Source organism: Tursiops truncatus, chromosome 4 (genome assembly GCF_011762595.2).
Source record: "Tursiops truncatus isolate mTurTru1 chromosome 4, mTurTru1.mat.Y, whole genome shotgun sequence".
Lineage (NCBI taxonomy): Eukaryota > Metazoa > Chordata > Mammalia > Artiodactyla > Delphinidae > Tursiops > Tursiops truncatus.
Window position 1 is genome coordinate 11,247,429 of NC_047037.1, and position 18,154 is coordinate 11,265,582.

At 40.5% G+C, this 18,154-nt stretch overlaps 1 pseudogene; it reads right to left on the minus strand.

Annotated features, from left to right (window-relative positions):
* Nucleotides 1-676: 676 nt before the first annotated feature.
* Nucleotides 677-1,856, minus strand: LOC101325652 (F-box only protein 28 pseudogene; annotated as a pseudogene).
* Between the last annotated feature and the right edge of the window lie 16,298 nt (nucleotides 1,857-18,154).

The following is an 18,154-nucleotide window of genomic DNA, read 5'->3' on the forward strand; positions in this document are numbered from 1 at the left end:
TCAAGATCAATACCAGTGCAAGAGCTTTTTAAGTGAGTTGACTAGGCAGTGCATGCATCCATCCATGCAAATGTAGGACATGGCCCCAAAAGAGAACTGAAAACATGTGTATAACAACTGGGTAAGTCCCTTGCCAGTAGTTTATAAAAATATATAGTAAATACTGTAGAGTTTCCTTCTACAGCCAATACTATGGAAGTCCATTTTAGTTACCCATTACTTCAATACCAAAAAGCATTTACTACTTTTCAGACATTCCAGACAAAGGTCACTTATAACAAAAAGTCAACTTTTTTTTAAAAAACAAGATATTGTCCATTTAAAAAGTAGGTCTTTTCTTTCAAGTGAACAGGACATTTTATGTATTAAACTTAACTTCTAGTCTGTCAAGACTGGTTTAAGATCCTTATGTAATGTGCATATATGCAGAAACAAATAAACTTGCTTTAAACATTATCTGCACGGAAATAAAATTAACTTCTCAAAACCTGATAGGATAGGTCTGGTTAGTACAAATCTATTGCAAAATAAAAGGATTCTGTGCATCAGTTCAACCAGGAGAAGCAGGAAAAGACTGTCCCAACCATGAGAGTTCAAGTTTACGTTGTGTTCTGAAAGCCTAGAGCTAAGGGACACCATGTTGCTCACAGTGTCCTGATATGCAGAACTGCTCAAGCTACGAAGTCAGGGCTTCCTCTGGAGCTAGAAGCACATTCTGGTTTCTATTTCGGAGATGTTTAGATTTCCTAAGAAGAGTCTATGGCTTCTGTGGCCTTTTTTCATTTCCAGGGAGACTCTTCATTCTGCCCAGACCCTGAGGAGTCTCCTACTGCACTTTCCATTACTTCTCACAGTTTGCTTTCCAGCTCTGCCAACCGTGTGTTCTGTTCACCTATGATCTGGGTCTGCTCTACTGTTCACCTACAATCTGGGTCTGCTCTAGCAGTTTCTGGTCCTGGTCTTGAAGCTGTTTCTGCTGTTCTTGCTCTTTGGTGCGAAGCTCAGAAATTTCATGCCTGAGAACAGTCACCTCAGCACCATTTGTCTTAACCTGCTGCTGGAGTTTGGTAACCTCTTGTCTTGAAGGGTTTTGCTTGGAGAAGAGTTGCATTGTTGTCAGGGCTACAGAAGGTCCTGGAACTGGAGGAGAGCCCATGAGCCTTCCAGATACATCTGATCCTGGTAATTTCCTCTTTAGAACTGGAACAATCTTTTCATCAAAGTATTCTGTTGCCATGGAGGAAATATCCCTTAACTCTTGAAGTACTTCATGAGCTCGCTGAGGGGCTCTGGTAGAATGGACATATCTCAACACATGATAAATCTCACCAATCACCTTTCCTGGGATGAAGCAACAGAGATTGGAGTCCACAAGCTTCATGAAAGTCACATTTAAGAGAGACAGCTTTGTTTCAACCGCAGCGAGGATGTCTGCATGAGGAGCTAATGAACGGTTTCTCCTTTCTGACTCTCTCCTTGGGAGTTGTGCTTTAACTTGTTTCTGACATGGATTATGGTACCTCTCCACTTTTAGAAATCCCTGATTCAACATTCTCTGGCAGACCAAGTCCATTCTTTTACAAACCAGGTGGAGCTGGCTAATTTCATCCTGGGACATAAAGCTGGGGATGTTTTCGATGGCTACGATGGACAGCGCCATGAGCATGTTGTTTTGAGGCAGCTGGTCCGGAGCCAGCGCCGAGGCTGGGGGCGCCTGGGACCCCGGCTGCAGGGACTGGGGCGGGCGGGGTCGGTGAGGGCAGTCGCTGGGTAGAGCCGATGGCGGAAGGGGAGCCGCAGTCGCCGGGGCCACCGCCTCCTTCCTCAGCCAACCGCTCCTCCGATGCCGCCGCCATCTTGGGGGTTTGATTCCTTCCTCTCTGTTTTTAAATAAGTTCATTTGTATCTTTTTTTTTTTTTTAAGATTCCACATATAAGTGATATCATATGCTATTTGTCTTTCTGTGTCTGACTTACTTAGTATGATCATCTCTAGGTCCATCCATGTTGCCGCAAATGGTGTTGTTTCATTCGTTTTTATGGTGATTATTTAGAGTTTTTATGAAAAATTTCAAACATATAGCAAAATTTAAAAAATTCAAACGCAAACACCATTTTTTCCTATTACACGGCAATATTGTTAGTTACAAATTAGCTGGGCTATTAGGACTGTCAGTTACCACGAAATTAAAAATGATTCTACATGTCAAACTCAAATAGAAAATGTCATGCAATATGTAAATTACTAACAGGCCTCTGGTGCAGAGAATACATATATACTTATCACCGAGAGTCACCATTAACATTTTAATATAGTTATTTAACCACATATCCATCCCTCTACCCACCCATTAATCTATCTTTTTATTTATTTATTAATTTTATTATTATTTTTGCGGTATGCGGGCCTCTCACTGTTGTGGCCTCTCCCGTTGCGGAGCACAGGCTCTGGACGTGCAGGCTCAGGGGCCATGGCTCAAGGGCCCAGCCGCTCCGCGGCATGTGGGATCTTCCCGGACCGGGGCTCGAAGCCGTGTCCACTGCATCGGCAGGCGGACTCTCAACCACTGCGCCACCAGGGAAGCTCTAACCCATCTTTTTAAAATTCATTTTAAAGTAAATTATAGACATCAGTACACTATTCCCTAAATACTTCAGTATGCATATAATTTAATAGAGTTCAAGAAAATGTTTATTTTTATAAAGCACTTCAAGAACAGTTCTTATTAAATTGATCGGGATTAGATTTTGTGTGCAATTTTTAGATAACTGGGGCTATGTCTACATTTAAATTCGCTGAATAAACATAGGGATGGTGAAGACTACTAGGTGTGGGGTGAAAAAATTAAATATTGGCTGAGAATTATTCCACAAGATCTACAGGGGAAAAATCGATCACATTTTTATTCTCTTCTATATGGATCTTCAGAGGCTAAGAAACAAGCCCGGGGCATACAAAATAGAGAAGGATTCTTTTTTTGTTTTGGCCCCTGAGTGTGTAGCCCCCAGGCCATCAGAGAACTCTGTCTGGTAGTTTCTGACTCATAAGAATGGACACTGAGGGGACTTACCTGGTGGTCCAGGGACTAAGACTCTCCATGCTCCCAATGCAGGGGGCACGGGTTCGATCCCTGGTGAGAGAACTAGATCCCACGTGCTGCAACTAAGAGCTTGCTTTGCCGCAACGAAGATCCCACATGCCGCAACTGAGAACTGGTGCAACCAAATAAATAAGTAAATAAATAAATATATATTAAAAAAAGAAATAATGGATACTGAAAGGTCTATGGATGTGTTTATTCTGCCACTGGCCAAGAGTGATGAGGCCCTGTGTACATGTTTTGCAGAAACAGCAGGTATGGCATATTACAGAGTCATTAGGAAGTGAAATGATGAATATGGTCTACCTGATACGTTGGCCTAAAATATCCTGAGCCTGAAGACACAATGACTCCTTAAAAAAGATCATGTTTTGTCCAAATACTCCAACCTAAACTTGTTCCTTATGTTTGAGCAATTCACGATCTAAATGAGTCTTTGTGGCTGTGCATTTTGAAAGATTCACCGTTCCCACCACCTCTGTCCCCACCTTGGTCATGGGTTGCATTCCCAGATCAGTTCAGTCACGAGTTCTCAGAGGTCTTACACCAAGACCCCTTCAAATACTGTGCCCATGATCTGGTTTTACTCATTCTACAAAATTTGCCAAATGTTTACTTTTATGCTGTTTGTTCTGATTATATTTTTAATACAAATGAGTAAAAAATATAATTGTCACTAAAATGTAAAAGTGAACCCAGGTGGCTTGGTCCTCCATGTATCAAAAAATAATGGCCTTGGGCTTCCCTGGTGGTGCAGTGGTTGAGAGTCTGCCTGCCGATGCAGGGGACACGGGTTCGTGCCCCGGTCCGGGAAGATCCCACATGCCGCGGAGTGGCTGGGCCTGTGAGCCATGGCCGCTGAGCCTGCGCGTCCGGAGCCTGTGCTCCGCAACAGGAGAGGCCACAGCAGTGAGAGGCCCGTGTACCACACACACACACACACACACACACACACACAAAAAGCCTAGGGGGCACCAATCTACCCAAGAGTGCCTCTGAATCTGTGTATAGAACATTCTCTCTGAGTGAACCAGGGAGCCATTGGAAGGATTTGAGCAGAGGTGACTTAGGTTTTCAAAGGATTTCCCTGGATATATGTTGAGATTTGACTTCAGGGAGAGAGGTTAAAAGGGACACCCGTGACGGTTGCAGTAATCAAGAAAGAAAGATGACAGAGGCTCAACCCAGGCTGTTTGTAGTAGGGCTGGAGAGAGGATCAGTTTCTGAATATGCAGCTTTAGAGGCAGAGCTGAGAGGATTTCCTGACAGTTTGGATTTGGGGTGGGCATATGGGGGAGGAGTTAATGAGGACTCCATGGTTTGGGGCTATGTTCCCAGGCTACAGGTGCATGAACTGGGAGAAATGAAGGAAGGGAGGAACAGGAAAGGAAGGGAGAAAAAAAGGAAAGAGGCAAGATGGGAACTGTTCTAGGTGCTGAGTGTATATAAGTGATGAAGACACAGTCTTAACAAATCCCAGTTACTTATTGAAATAAATGGACAAAGTTCAGAGAGGGAGCACAGAAAAGGGAGCGATTTGTCAGCAGGCTGGAGTCAGGGAGGCGACATTTGAGCTGGGTTTTGAAAGATGAATAAGAGACTGCCAGGTGTGTGTGTTTGCGTGCATGTGTGTGCACGTGTGCACGTGTATTGGAGCTGAGGAATGGTGTGCAGATTTCTAGGAAGAGGGAAGGAGTAAGTGAATATTCTGAATCTGCGGATTGTAATTAAGTAATCTTTAGAAAGTTCTGTAGCCTAGCCAATGCATCCCACAATCCGTAAAGAAATAGCTTTATTTTTCTGAGGGCTGGATAGGTTAGTGTTGCTGCATTTAGTGGGTTTTTTTCAATTTGTCTTAAAAAAAATTATTATAAACTATTTAAGATATTTAGAAAAGATACAAAGAACAGTTTAATGGCACTTAGTGATTTTAAGCTGAAGTCCTGGGGGCAAAAGGAAAACATTTAGCTCAAAGAGCATAGATAGCTAGTTTAAAAGAGCTTTTCTCATCTAGAAAAGCTAGATGCCACACTGCCACAAGCTTGCTGTCACACCTGGTGCCCCACTCCTTTGATTTAGGGAGTCTTCTCTCATTGCTGTAAAAGTCTGCTATAATCCAAAATCTCACTTTCGTCATAGCATAGTTATTTCCTCGGCTTAATGAAACAAATATGCAGTCACAGCCCCTTGATTCAAGCAAAGCACCTCTCCTGGAATAAAAAAAATGCTGAGGTTTGGTTCTGTCAATGAGAAAGGACTAAATTTAGGGGATTTTGTTCCATACATTATTGCTTGACAATGGTGATGGTAACCTCTTAAATATTATGGCTTTTTACAAAGTTCTTCCTTTCCCATTAGCTTACGCCGACCTCACCGTAGCTCTGCCAAGTGGTGATGGCAAGTGGTCTCTATTTTATGTTGAGAAGAACTGAGCCTTAGAGAGTTCAAAAGACTACAGGAAGCCATGAGACAAGAATGTAGCAGGGGGGCTTCCCTGGTGGCGCAGTAGTTGGGAGTCCGCCTGCCGATGCAGGGGACACGGGTTCGTGCCCCGGTCTGGGGAGATCCCACATGAATTGAATCATTTAGAAGTTTGTTCAATCTTTTATATAATGATCAAAAAAGGAAAAGATCTATTAGTTGGCTTCAATGTACCCAACACTACAAACATTTCCCAGACAGAAGCTCCACCTTCTGTGTGTTCAGAGCCCGGTGAGGGAAATAAACAATCAAGCGGATGACAAGCAACATGGTTAATGGCATAGTTGAGGTATGAACCAGGCTTTATGGGAAACTACTTGAAAACTTCCCAACAACTGAGATTTTGTTCAGTTCCAAAATTTTAAACACCTTCCAAATTAATTGTGTGCTAGTCTTCTAATTAGGCCGTGATGGGAGTATCACGGCCAACAGCCCCATTTATTGCATTGTACAGAGCTCTGCTGAACTCCGGTATTGTAATCCTTAACCCTCCCTGGAGGAATGCTGCGTGATTCTGCATCTTATTATTTTTTTTCCAACCCTGATGACACATTAATTGCCATTGAAGTGTTTGGCACATCCTCCCTCAAATAGTCTACAACGAAGTTTTATATGTATATCCAAGCTGTCATAAGACTTGTGAATGGATATGGGAAGCAAATGTTAATGTTTATACAACAGGTTAAAGGCTAACCTTTAGTTTTATTTCAACTGTCAAACAGGGTGTGTGGATTCTACTGTGATGTGTACAGAAGAATCTGTTCATGTCCCCCAGTTGTTTGTCTTCTGGAGCTTCCTGTTGCCCAGATGTGATACACTGCAGGACTGTCTTGTGAGAAAGCCAAAAAAAAACAGTGCTTGAAATAACCGTGCTTAAGTGACTGGAAAAAAAATTAAAAGGGAACATATCTCTGGACTTCAGAGGATAAAGTATATTAGAAATCAAACTGAAAAAAAATGCGTTAACTTAACCTTGCACATTAGCATTGGGTCTTTCATCCAAATATTTTGAAGCTTTTGCTTACCTCTCAGTCATGTATATACAAACAAAACATTCTTTAATTGGTCTTCTCTTCCCTTTCCCTACGTAGTTGATAGTAGACACTTGATTTTCTCCACCTGGAGCTAGAAATGCTGTTGAAGGTAAATGGAGCAGATGTCTACCTGAGTGGGAACCATTGCATGCTGAATGTATAGAGGATGGGTTTTATTTTTATTTTTTTAACATCTTTATTGCAGTATAATAGCTTTACAATGGTGTGTTAGTTTCTGCTTTATAACAAAGTGTATCAGCTATACATATACATATACCACCATATTTCTTCCCTCTTGCGTCTCCCTCCCACCCCTCCCCATCCCACCCCTCTAGGTGGTCACAAAGCACTGAGCTGATCTCCCTGTGCTATGCGGCTGCTTCCCACTAGCTATCTATTTTACATTTCGTAGTGTATATATGTCCATGCCACTCTCTCACTTTGTCCCAGCATACCCTTTCCCCTCCCCATGTCCTTAAGTCCATTCTCTACGTCTGCGTCTCTATTCCTCTCCTGACCCTAGGTTCTTCAGAACCTGTTTTATTTTTAGATTCCATATATATGTGTTAGCGTATGGTATTTATTTTTCCCTTTCTGACTTCACTCTGTATGACAGACTCTAGGTCCATCAACCTCGCTACAAATAACTCAGTTTCGTTTCTTTTTATGGCTGAGTAATATTCCATTGTATATGTGTGCCACATCTTCTTTATCCATTCATCTGTCAATGGACACTTAGGTTGCTTCCACATCCTGGCTATTGTAAATAGAGCTGCAATGAACATTGTGGTACATGACTCTTTTTGAGTTATGGTTTTCTCAGGGTATATGCCCAGTAGTGGGATTGCTGGGTCATATGGTAGTTCTATGTTTAGTTTTTTAAGGAACCTCCATACTGTTCTCCATAGTGGCTGTAACAATTTACATTTCCACCAACAGTGCTAGAGGGCTCCCTTTTCTCCACACTCTCTCCAGCATTTATTGTTTGTAGATTTTTTGATGATGACCATTTTGACTGGTGTGAGGTGATACCTCATTGCAGTTTTGATTTGCATTTCTGTAATGATTAGTGATGTTGAGCATTCTTTAATGTGTTTGTTGGCAATCTGTGTATCTTCTCTGGAGAAATGTCTATTTCAGTCTTCTGTCCATGTTTGGATTGGGTGGTTTGTTGTTGTTGTTGGTTGTTTTTGGCGGTATGCAGGCCTCTCACTGTTGTGGCCTCTCCCGTTGCAGAGCACAGGCTCCGGTCGTGTAGGCTCAGCGGCCATGGCTCACCGGCCTAGCCGCTGTGGGGCATGAGGGATCTTCCCGGACCGGGGCACGAACCCGTGTCCCTTGCATCGGCAGGCAGACTCTCAACGACTGCGCCACCAGGGAAGCCTGGGTTGTTTGCTTTTTTTGATATTGAACTGCACGAGCTGCTTGTAAATTTTGGAAATTAATCCTTTGTCAGTTGCTTCATTTGAAATGTTTTCTCCCATTCTGAGGGTTGTCTTTTCGTCTTGTTTATGGTTTCCTTTGCTGTGCAAAAGCTTTTAAGTTTCATTAGGTCCCATTTGTTTATTTTTGTTTTTGTTTCCATTTCTCTAAGAGGTGGGTCAAAAAGGATCTTGCTGTGATTTATGTCATGGAGTGTTCTGCCTATGTTTTCCTCAAAGAGTTTTATAGTGCCTGGCCTTACATTTAGGTCTTTAATCCATTTTGAGTTTATTTTTGTGTATGATGTTAGGGAGTGTTCTAATTTCATTCTTTTACATATAGCTGTCCAGTTTTACCAGCACCGCTTACTGAAGAGGCTGTCTTTTCTCCATTGTATATTCTTGCCTCCTTTATCAAAAATAAAGTGACCATATGTGCATGGGTTTATCTCTGGACTTTCTATCAGGTTCCATTGATCTATATTTCTGTTTTTGTGCCAGTACCATACTGTCTTGATTACTGTAGATTTGTAGTATAGTCTGAAGTCCAGGAGCCTGATTGCTCCCACTCCAGTTTTCTTTCTCAAGATTGCTTTTGTGTTTCCATACAAATTGTGAAATTTTTTGTTGTAGTCTGTGAAAAATGCCATTGGTAGTTTGATAGGGATTGCATTGAATCTGTAGATTGCTTTGGGTAGTATAGTCATTTTCAAAATGTTGATTCTTCCAATCCAAGAACATGGTTTATCTCTCCCTCTGTTTGTATCATTCTTAATTTCTTTTATCAGTGTCATAGTTTTCTTCATACAGGTCTTTTGTCTCCTTAGGTAGGTTTATTGCTAGTTATTTTATCCTTTTTGTTACAATGGTAAATGGGAGTGTTTCCTTAATTTCTCTTTCAGATTTTTCATCATTAGTGTATAGGAATAAATGAGATTTCTGTGCATTAATTTGTATCTTGCTACTTTACCAAATTCATTGATTAGATCTAGTAGTGTTCTGGTAGCATCTTTAGGATTCTCTATGTATAGTACCATGTCATCTGCAAACAGTAGTGGTTTTACTTCTTTTCCAATTTGGATTTCTTTTATTTCTTTTCCTTTTCTGATTGCTGTGGCTAAAACTTCGAAGACTATGTTTAATAATAATGGTGAGAGTGCACAAGCTTGTCTTGTTCCTGATCTTAGAGGAAATGGTTTCAGTTTTTCACCATTGAGAATGATGTTGGCTGTGGGTGTGCCATATATGGTCTTTATTATGTTGAGGTAAGTTCCCTCTATGCCTACTTTCTGAAGGGTTTTTATTTTTACCATAAATGGGTGTTGAATTTTGTCAATAGCTTTTTCTGCATCTATTGAGATTATCATATTGTTTTTCTCCTTCAATTTGGTAAAAAGGTGTATCACATTGATTCATTTGCATATATTGAAGAATCTTGGCATTCCTGGGATAAACCCCATGTGATCATGGTGTATGATGTTTTAATGTGCTGTTGTATTCTGTTTGCTAGTATTTTGTTGAGGATTTTTGCATGTATGTTTCTCAGTGATATTGGCCTGTAGTATACTTTCTTTGTGATATCTTTGTCTGCTTTTGTTATCAGGGTGATCGTGACCTCGTAGAATGAGTTTGGGAGTGTTCCTCCCTCTGTTATATTTTGGAAGAGTTTGAGAAGGATAGGTGTTAGCTCTTTTGTAAATGTTTGGTAGAATTCGCCTATGAAGCAATCTGGCACTGGGCTTTTGTTTATTGGAAGATTTTTAATCACCGTCTCAATTTCAGTGCCTGTGATTGGTCTGTTTATATTTTCTGTTTCTTCCTGCTTCAGTCTCGGAAGGTTGTGCTTTTCTAAGAATTTGTCGATTTCTTCCAGATTGTCCGTTTTATTGGCATATAGTTGTCTGTAGTAATCTCTTATGATCCTTTTTATTTCTGCATTGTCAGCTGTTACTTCTCCTTTTTCTTTCTAATTCTATTGATTTGAGTCTTCTCCCTTTTTTTCTTGATGAGTCTGGCTAATGGTGTATCAATTTTGTTTACCTTCTCAAAGAAGCAACTTTTGGTTTTATTTATCTTTGCTATTGTTTCTTTCATTTCTTTTTCATTTATTTCTGATCTGATCTTTACGATTTCTTTCCTTCTGATAACTTTGGGTTTTTTTGTTCTTCTTTCTCTAATTGCTTTAGGTGTAAGGTTAGGTTGTTTATTTGAGATGTTTCTTGTTTCTTGAGGTTGGATTGTACTGCTATGAACTTCCCTCTTAGAACTGCTTTTGCTGCATCCCATAGGTTTTGAGTTGTCCTGTTTCCATTGTCATTTATTTCTATGTATTTTTTGATTTCCTCTTTGATTTCTTCAGTGATCTCTTGGTTATTTAGTATTGTATTGTTTAGCTTCCATGTGTTTGTATTTTTACAGACTTTTCCTTTAACTGATATCTAGTCTCATAGCATTGTGGTCAGAAAAGATACTTGATACAATTTCAATTTTCTTACATTTACCAAGGCTTGATTTGTGACCCAAGATATGATCTATCTTGGCCAATGTTCCGTGAGCACATGAGAAGTGTATTCTGTTGTTTTCAGCTGGAATGTCTTATAAATATCAATTGAGTCCATCTCGTTTAATGTATCATTTAAAGCTTGTGTTTCCTTATTTATTTTCATTTTGGATTATCTGTCCATTGGTGCAAGGGGGTGTTAAAGTCCTCTACTATAATTGTGTTACTGTCAATTTCCCCTTTTATGGCTGCTAGCATTTGCCTTATGTATTGATGTGCTCCTATGTTGGGTGCATAAATATTCACAATTGTTATATCTTCTTCTTGGATTGATCCCTTGATCATTATGTAGTGTCCTTCTTTGTCTCTTGTAATAGTCTTTATTTTAAAGTGTATTTTGTCTGATATGAGAATTGCTACTCTAGCTTTCTTTTGATTTCCATTTGCATGGAATATCTTTTTCCATCCCCTCAATTTCTGTCTGTATGTGTCCCTAAGTCTGAAGTGGGTCTCTTGTAGACAGCATATATAGCGGTCTTGTTTTTGTATTCGTTCAGCCAGTCTGCGTCTTTTGATTGGATCATCTAACCCATTTACATTTAAGGTAGTTATCAATATGTATATTCCTATTACCATTTTCTTAATTGTTTTGAGTTTGTTATTGTAGGTCTTTTCCTTCTTTTGTGTTTCCTGCCTAGAGCAGTTCCTTTAGCAGTTGTTGTAAAGCTGGTTTGGTGGTGTCGAATTCTCCTAGCTTTTGCTTGTCTGTAAATGTTTTAATTTCTCTGTCAAATCTGAATGAGAGCCTTGCTGTGTAGACTAACTTAACTGTAGTTTTTTCCCTTTCGTCACTTTAAATATGTCCTGCTACTCCCTTCTGGTTTGCAGAGTTTCTGCTGAAAGGTCAGCTGTTAACCTTATGGGGATTCCCTTTTATGCTATTGGTTGTTTTTCACTTGCTGCTTTTAATATTTTTTCTTTGTATTTAATTTTTGATAGTTTGATTAATATGTGTCTTGGCATGTTTCTCCATGGATTTATCCTGTATGGAACTCTCTGCACTTCGTGGACTTGATTGACTATTTCCTTTCCCATATTAGGGAAGTTTTCAATTATAGTCTCTTCAAATATTTTCTCAGTCCCTTTCTTTTTCTCTTCTTCTTCTTGGACCCCTATAATTCGAATGTCGGTATATTACTGTTGTTTCAGAGGTCTCTGAAGCTGTCCTCAATCTTTTACATTCCTTATTCTTTTTTCTGCTCTGCAGTAGTTATTTCCACTATTTTATCTTCCAGGTCACTTATGTGTTCTTCTGCCTCAGTTATTCTGCTATTGATTCCTTCTAGAGAATTTTTAATTTCATTATTGTGTTGTTCATCGTTGTTTGTTTGCTCTTTAGTTCTTCTAGGTCCTTGTTCAATGTTGCTTTTATTTTCTGCATTCTATTTCCAAGGTTTTGGATCTTGTTCATTATCAGTACTCTGAATTCTTTTCCAGGTAGACTGCCTATTTCCTCTTTATTTGTTTGTTCTGTTGGGTTTTTACCTTGCTCCTTCATCTGCTGTGTGTTTCTCTGTCTTCTCATTTTGCTTTACTTACTCTGTTTGGGGTCTCCTTTTCACAGGCTGCAGGTTCGTAGTTCCCATTGTTTTTGGTGATTGCCTCCAGTGGGTAAAGTTCATTCAGTCGGTTGTGTAGGCTTCCTGGTGGAGGGGACTGGTGCCTGTGTTCTGGCTGATGAGGCTGGATCTTCTCTTTCCAGTAGACAGGACCATGTCTGGTGGTGTGTTTTGGGGTGTCTGTGACCTTATTTTGATTTTAGGCAGTCTCTGTACTAATGGGTTGGGTTTTATTCCTATCTTGCTAGTTGTTTGGCATACCGTGTCTAGCACTGTAGCTTTCTGCTCGTTGAGTGGAGCTGGGTCTTAGCATTGAGATGGAGATATCTGGGAGATTTTCGCCGTTTGATATTATGTGGAGCTGGGAGGTCTCTGGTGGACCAATGTGCTGAACTCGGCTCTCCCACCTCAGAGGCACAGACCTGACACCTGGCTGGAGCACCAAGACCCTGTCTGCCACGTGGCTCGGAAGAAAGGGGAGAAAAAAGAAAGAAAAATCAATAAATTAATTAAATAAAGTTATTAAAATAAAAAAATTAAAAAGCAATAAAAAAGGGGAAAAAAAAGAAAGAAAGAAGAGAGCAATGAAACCAAAAAACAGATCCACCAATGCTAAGAAGCATTAAAAACTATTGTAAAAAACAAAACAAAAGAAAACAAAAAAGGAACAGACAGAACCCTAGGACAAATAGTAAAAGCAAAGCTATATAGACAAAATCACACAAAGAAGCATACACATGCACACTCACCAAAAGAGAAAAAGGAAAAAAAATCTATATAAAAAAAACGAGAGAGAGCAACCAAATCAATAAACAAATCTACCAATGGCAATAAACTCTAAATAGTAAAGTAAGATAAACATAAAGCCAGAAAAAAATTGGTTGCAGAAAGCAAACCCCAAGTCTATAGTTGCTCCCAAAGTTCACTGCTTCAAGTTTGGGATGATTCGTTGTCTATTCAGGTATTCCAGAGATGCCGGGTACATCTCGTTGATTGTGGAGATTGAATCCTCTGCTTCTGTGGCTGCTGGGAGAAATTTCCCTTTCTCTTCTTTGTTTGCACAGCTCCTGGGGTTCAGCTTTGGATTTGGCCCTGCCTCTGAGTGTAGGTCTCCTGAGGGTGTCTGTTCTTCACCCAGACAGGACGGAGTTAAAGTAGCAGCTGATTAGGGGGCTTTGGCTCACTCAGGCCAGGGGAAGGGAAGGGTATGGAGTGTAGGGCGAGGCTGTGGCAGCAGAGGCCAGTATGACGTTGCACCAGCTTGAGGCGGGCATTGTGTTCTCTCGAGGAAGTTGTCCCTGAATCACGGGACCCTGGCTGTGGCAGGCTGCACAGGCTCCCGGGAGGGGAGGTGACGGGCTGCACAGGCTCCTGAGAGGGGACAGTGACCTGTGCTTGCACACAGGCTTCTTGGTGGCTTCAGCAGCAGCCTTAGTGTCTCATGCCCATCTCTGGTGTATGCAGTGATAGCCGCGGCTCATGCCTGTCTCTGGAGCTCGTTTAGGTGGTGCTCTGAATCCCCTCTCCTCGCGCACTCCGAAACACTGGTCTCTTGCCTCTTTGGCAGGTCCAGACTTTTCCCCAGACTCCCTCTCGGTTAGCTGTGGTGCACTAGCCCCCTTCAGGCTGTGTTCACGCAGCCAACTCCAGTCCTCTCCCTGGGATCCGACCTTCGAAGCCCGAGCCTCAGCTCCCAGCCCCTGTCCGCCCTGGCGGGTGAGCAGACAAGCCTCTCGGGCTGGTGAGTGCTGGTCGGCACCGATCCTCTGTGCGGGAATCTCTCCGCTTTGCCCTCCGCACCCCTGTTGCTGCGCTCTGCTCCGTGGCTCAGAAGCTTCCCCACCGCTACCCTCCATCTCTGACAGTGAAGGGGCTTCCTAGTGTGTGGAAACCTTTCCTCCTTCACAGCTCCCTCCCAGAGGTGCAGGTCCCGTCCCTATCCTTTTGTCTCTGTTTATTCTTTTGCCCTACCTAGGTACGTGGGGAGTTTCTTGCCTTTTGGGAGGTCTGAGGTCTTCTGCCAGCATTCAGTAGGTGTTCTGCAGGAGTTGTTCTACATGTAGATGTATTTCTGATGTATTTGTGGGGAGGAATGTGATCTTCACGTCTTACTCCTCCGTCATCTTGAAGGTCTCTCCAAAGAATGTTTTTTTTTTAAAATTTTTTAAATTAATTAATTAATTTATGGCTGTGTTGGGTCTTCGTTTCTGTGCGAGGGCTTTCTCTAGTTGTGGCAAGCGGGGTCCACTCCTCATCGCCATGTGTGGGCCTCTCACTATCGCTGCCTCTTTTGTTCTCTGTGGAGCACAGGCTCCAGACGCACAGGCTCAGTAATTGTGGTTCACAGGCCCAGTTGCTCCGCGGCATGTGGGATCTTCCCAGACCAGGGCTCGAACTCGTGTCCCCTGCATTGGCAGGCAGATTCTCAACCACTGCGCCACCAGGGAAGCCCCAAAGAATGTTTTTTAAAATGTGGTTCCTTGGATCAGCTCAGCAGGTAAATTCTCAGGTCCCACCCCAGACATACTGAATCATAACCTCTGGAGGTGGGCTTCAGAAGCTGGGTTTTGACAGGTCTTCTGGGTGATTCTGATGCAATGCTCAAGTCTGAGAGCCCCGGCATAGAACATTAGTGATGGCATCTTTCCATTTTCTTGTTGAATGGTCCACAGAGGAAGAACAGAAACCTTGGACACTGGTATACAAAGCAATGTTGGTCAAATTAAATGGAGTTAAAGAGGTTTATGGTTGAAGATGGAGAAACTCTGCCCAGGTCCCCTTTTCTATCCCTCCCTCTTAGTTCAGGCATTTCAGAAAAGCAAGGTCGCCATTAGACTCATCATACCTTAAGAGCTCATACAGCTTGCCTTGTGAGCACCAAAGCAGGCTTAACCAAGTCCTCTGCATGCCAAATATAGGCTCTTGAGGCCTTGGATGGATTCTATTTGGGGTGCCTAATACCTCTCCTGTGCCCTTGCACATGCTGTCATTCTGCCTGGAACCCCCTTTCTCCTCTTGCTCACTTACAAATTTCTCCTCATCCTTTGAGTCCCAACTCCAACGTCATCTGCTCTGTGAAGCCTTCAACCAAGTGCAGAGAGGTGCTCCCCATTGTGCTCCTCAGGACCTTGTGTAGATTTCAATATTATTTTGCTCACCCCATGATTATGCAGCATATCTATGTCTTTCTCTCCACGAGAGCTCCAAGTCCTCTGAGGAAAAGAAATATTTCATTAATCTGTTATTTCTAGTGCCTGACATATTGTCTGGCAAGCAGTAGACATCCAATAAAAAGTTGCAAGAGTATTGCAATGTTTTATTCCTCCCTTCTCTCTCTCTCTGAATTATTATAATTCTGCTGAATATTTGCAAGTTGCTGACCTCAAGACCCTCTGGCCCATAATGTATTGTGTGTATTTATTAATAACAATGACATTCTCTTACGTGACTATAATACAATGATTGAAATCAGGAAATTTAACATTGATACAGAATAATTATATAATATTCAGCCCATATTAAAATTTTACCTATTGTCTTAATGTCTTTTATAACATTTTTTTCCAAGCCAAGATCATGCACTGCCTTGAGCTGTCATGTCTTGTTAGAGTGTTTGTCTCAGTTCTTCAGTTTTTCTTTGTTTTTCATGAAATTCATATTTTTGAGGAGCACAGGCCTGTTGTTTTTTAGACTGTCCCCAAGTTTTGGTTTATATGATTGTTTCCTCATTATTAGATTTAGGTCATGGATTTTGGGGAGGACTACCATATAAGTGATGTTGAGTTTTCTCATGCATAACATCAGGAGGTATACGGTGTTAGTTTATCCTATTATTGTTGATATTAATTTTGATCACTTGATTAAGCTGTGTCCATCATTTCTCCATTGTACTTTTCTTGCCTTTTGTAATTTATAAGTAATTTTTGAGGATATACTTTTAAACTGTGTTAAAACCATGTTTCCCAACACACTTTTACCCAATGGTGTTAAAATCTCTTGGTGATTCTTCCCTGAATCAATTGTTACTATGGTGGCTGCAAAGTAATTTAACTGAACGAATTAATCTTTAAAAAAAAGATCTTTCAGATAACTATTTGAGCAACATAGTTTGAGAGAAGCCTCTCTCTACCCCAAACCCACTAGAATTATTTCTAATAGTAGATAGTAAAGAATCGGTATCCTGGGACTTCCCTGGTGGTCCAGTGGTTAAGACTCTGGGCTTCCACTGCAGGGGCCATGGTTTCAATCCCTGGTCAGGGAACTAAGATCCTGAATGCTGTGTAGTGTGGCCAAAACAATTTTTTTTAATTAAAAAAAAATCAGTATCCAATGTAATCCCTACCTATTTTACAATTCATTTAATAACTTCATTTTTTTCCCTCCACAATGAGCCCTATACATGTTTAAAGTCAACCCCCCTTCTACAGCTTAAATTAGATTTAAACATCCTTATGAAATAGTATATGTAATGTAGATACTAAGTCAATCTATAGACCTTTTTCTCTTCATTGATATAGCACACATATGCACAGCTGTAAAATGTTTATAAACTTTTGACTTTCCCACTAGATTTCCATAAGCAGCTCTAGTGCTTTATTTACAACTAATTAAAAATACTTCTCATTTCTTTCTTTTTGTTTTAACATCTTTATTGGAGTATAATTGCTTTACAATGGTGTGTTAGTTTCTGATTTATAACAAAGTGAATCAGCTATACATATACATATGTTCCCATATCTCTTCCCTCTTGCATCTCCCTCCCTCCCACCCTCCCTATCCCACCCCTCTAGGTGGTCACAAAGCACTGAGCTGATCTCCCTGTGCTATGCGGCTACTTCCCACTAGCTATCTATTTTACATTTGGTAGTATATATAAGTCTATGCCACTCTCTCACTTCGTCCCAGCATACCCTTCCCCCTCCCCATGTCCTCAAGTCTATTCTGTAGTAGGTCTGCGACTTCTCATTTCTTATGACTAATTGCATTAATACTAATAATTAGGACATAATGGAATATGAAAATGTAGATATACTACTTGAAGGTTTTATATTTCATCTAACTTTATTACCTAAGAGTTTAAAAAATTGAAGTATGGTATCATTGTAATAATAGCAATTGTAATCATTATGCATGAATTTATTTTGATCATTATTTCTGGCTCTTTCAAACTCTCTTTTTTTTCAGATATAATTTTTCTTGCAACAAGATGTGAATATTTTAATTTAAAATTAATAAATCACAATTCTGTATTGCTTTTAAGATTAAGATTATTCAAAAATGACACATTTCAGGATTAACCAAAGTACATTTCTATTATAATTTAGTTTATCCAAGTAGGTAAAGAATAAACCACACTGTAGCTCCTTAACCTAGGAGTCAGGTTTTAATGACAAAGTCCGTTGCCAGCAATGGACATGCAGGTAACCGTCAAAGAAGTTGTAAATACAAATCCCAAACTGCTTCTATAAACTGAAAAGACCTTTGTTGAGTCACAGGCATAAAAATGGGGCATTGGCACTGCATTCAGTGAATATGGCCTTTATGACTTATGTATGGAAGTACCTTCTAGAGTGGTCATGAGGATCACAGTCTTATATCATGTAGTTGCTTTTCTATTTCATTGGTAGCATCTTCTTTATCATAATCCATTCAGACAACTATTTACAAAGAATGTTCAAATATGGAACTCAAGAGACACTGTAGCTTTCCACCAGGAACAAACCAGCTTATTTCTGTAAAGTAATTTAGTACTAGCTGTAGAAGGCCAATATAATCCAGAGAAAAATGAAATCAAGAATCAAATTGAAAACAGAGACCATTAAGTGCTCTAGATACAAGTTTCACTAATTATCTTATTTTTGTGAAAACCTTCCTGCCTTACCAATTTTAAAAAACCAAAAAACCCACCAGCCATTTCTGTTCTTATACCTGTATCTTAACACAGATATGATGGGAATGATAGGAAATAAAACTCTATTGAGTTCTCCTAATGTACTCC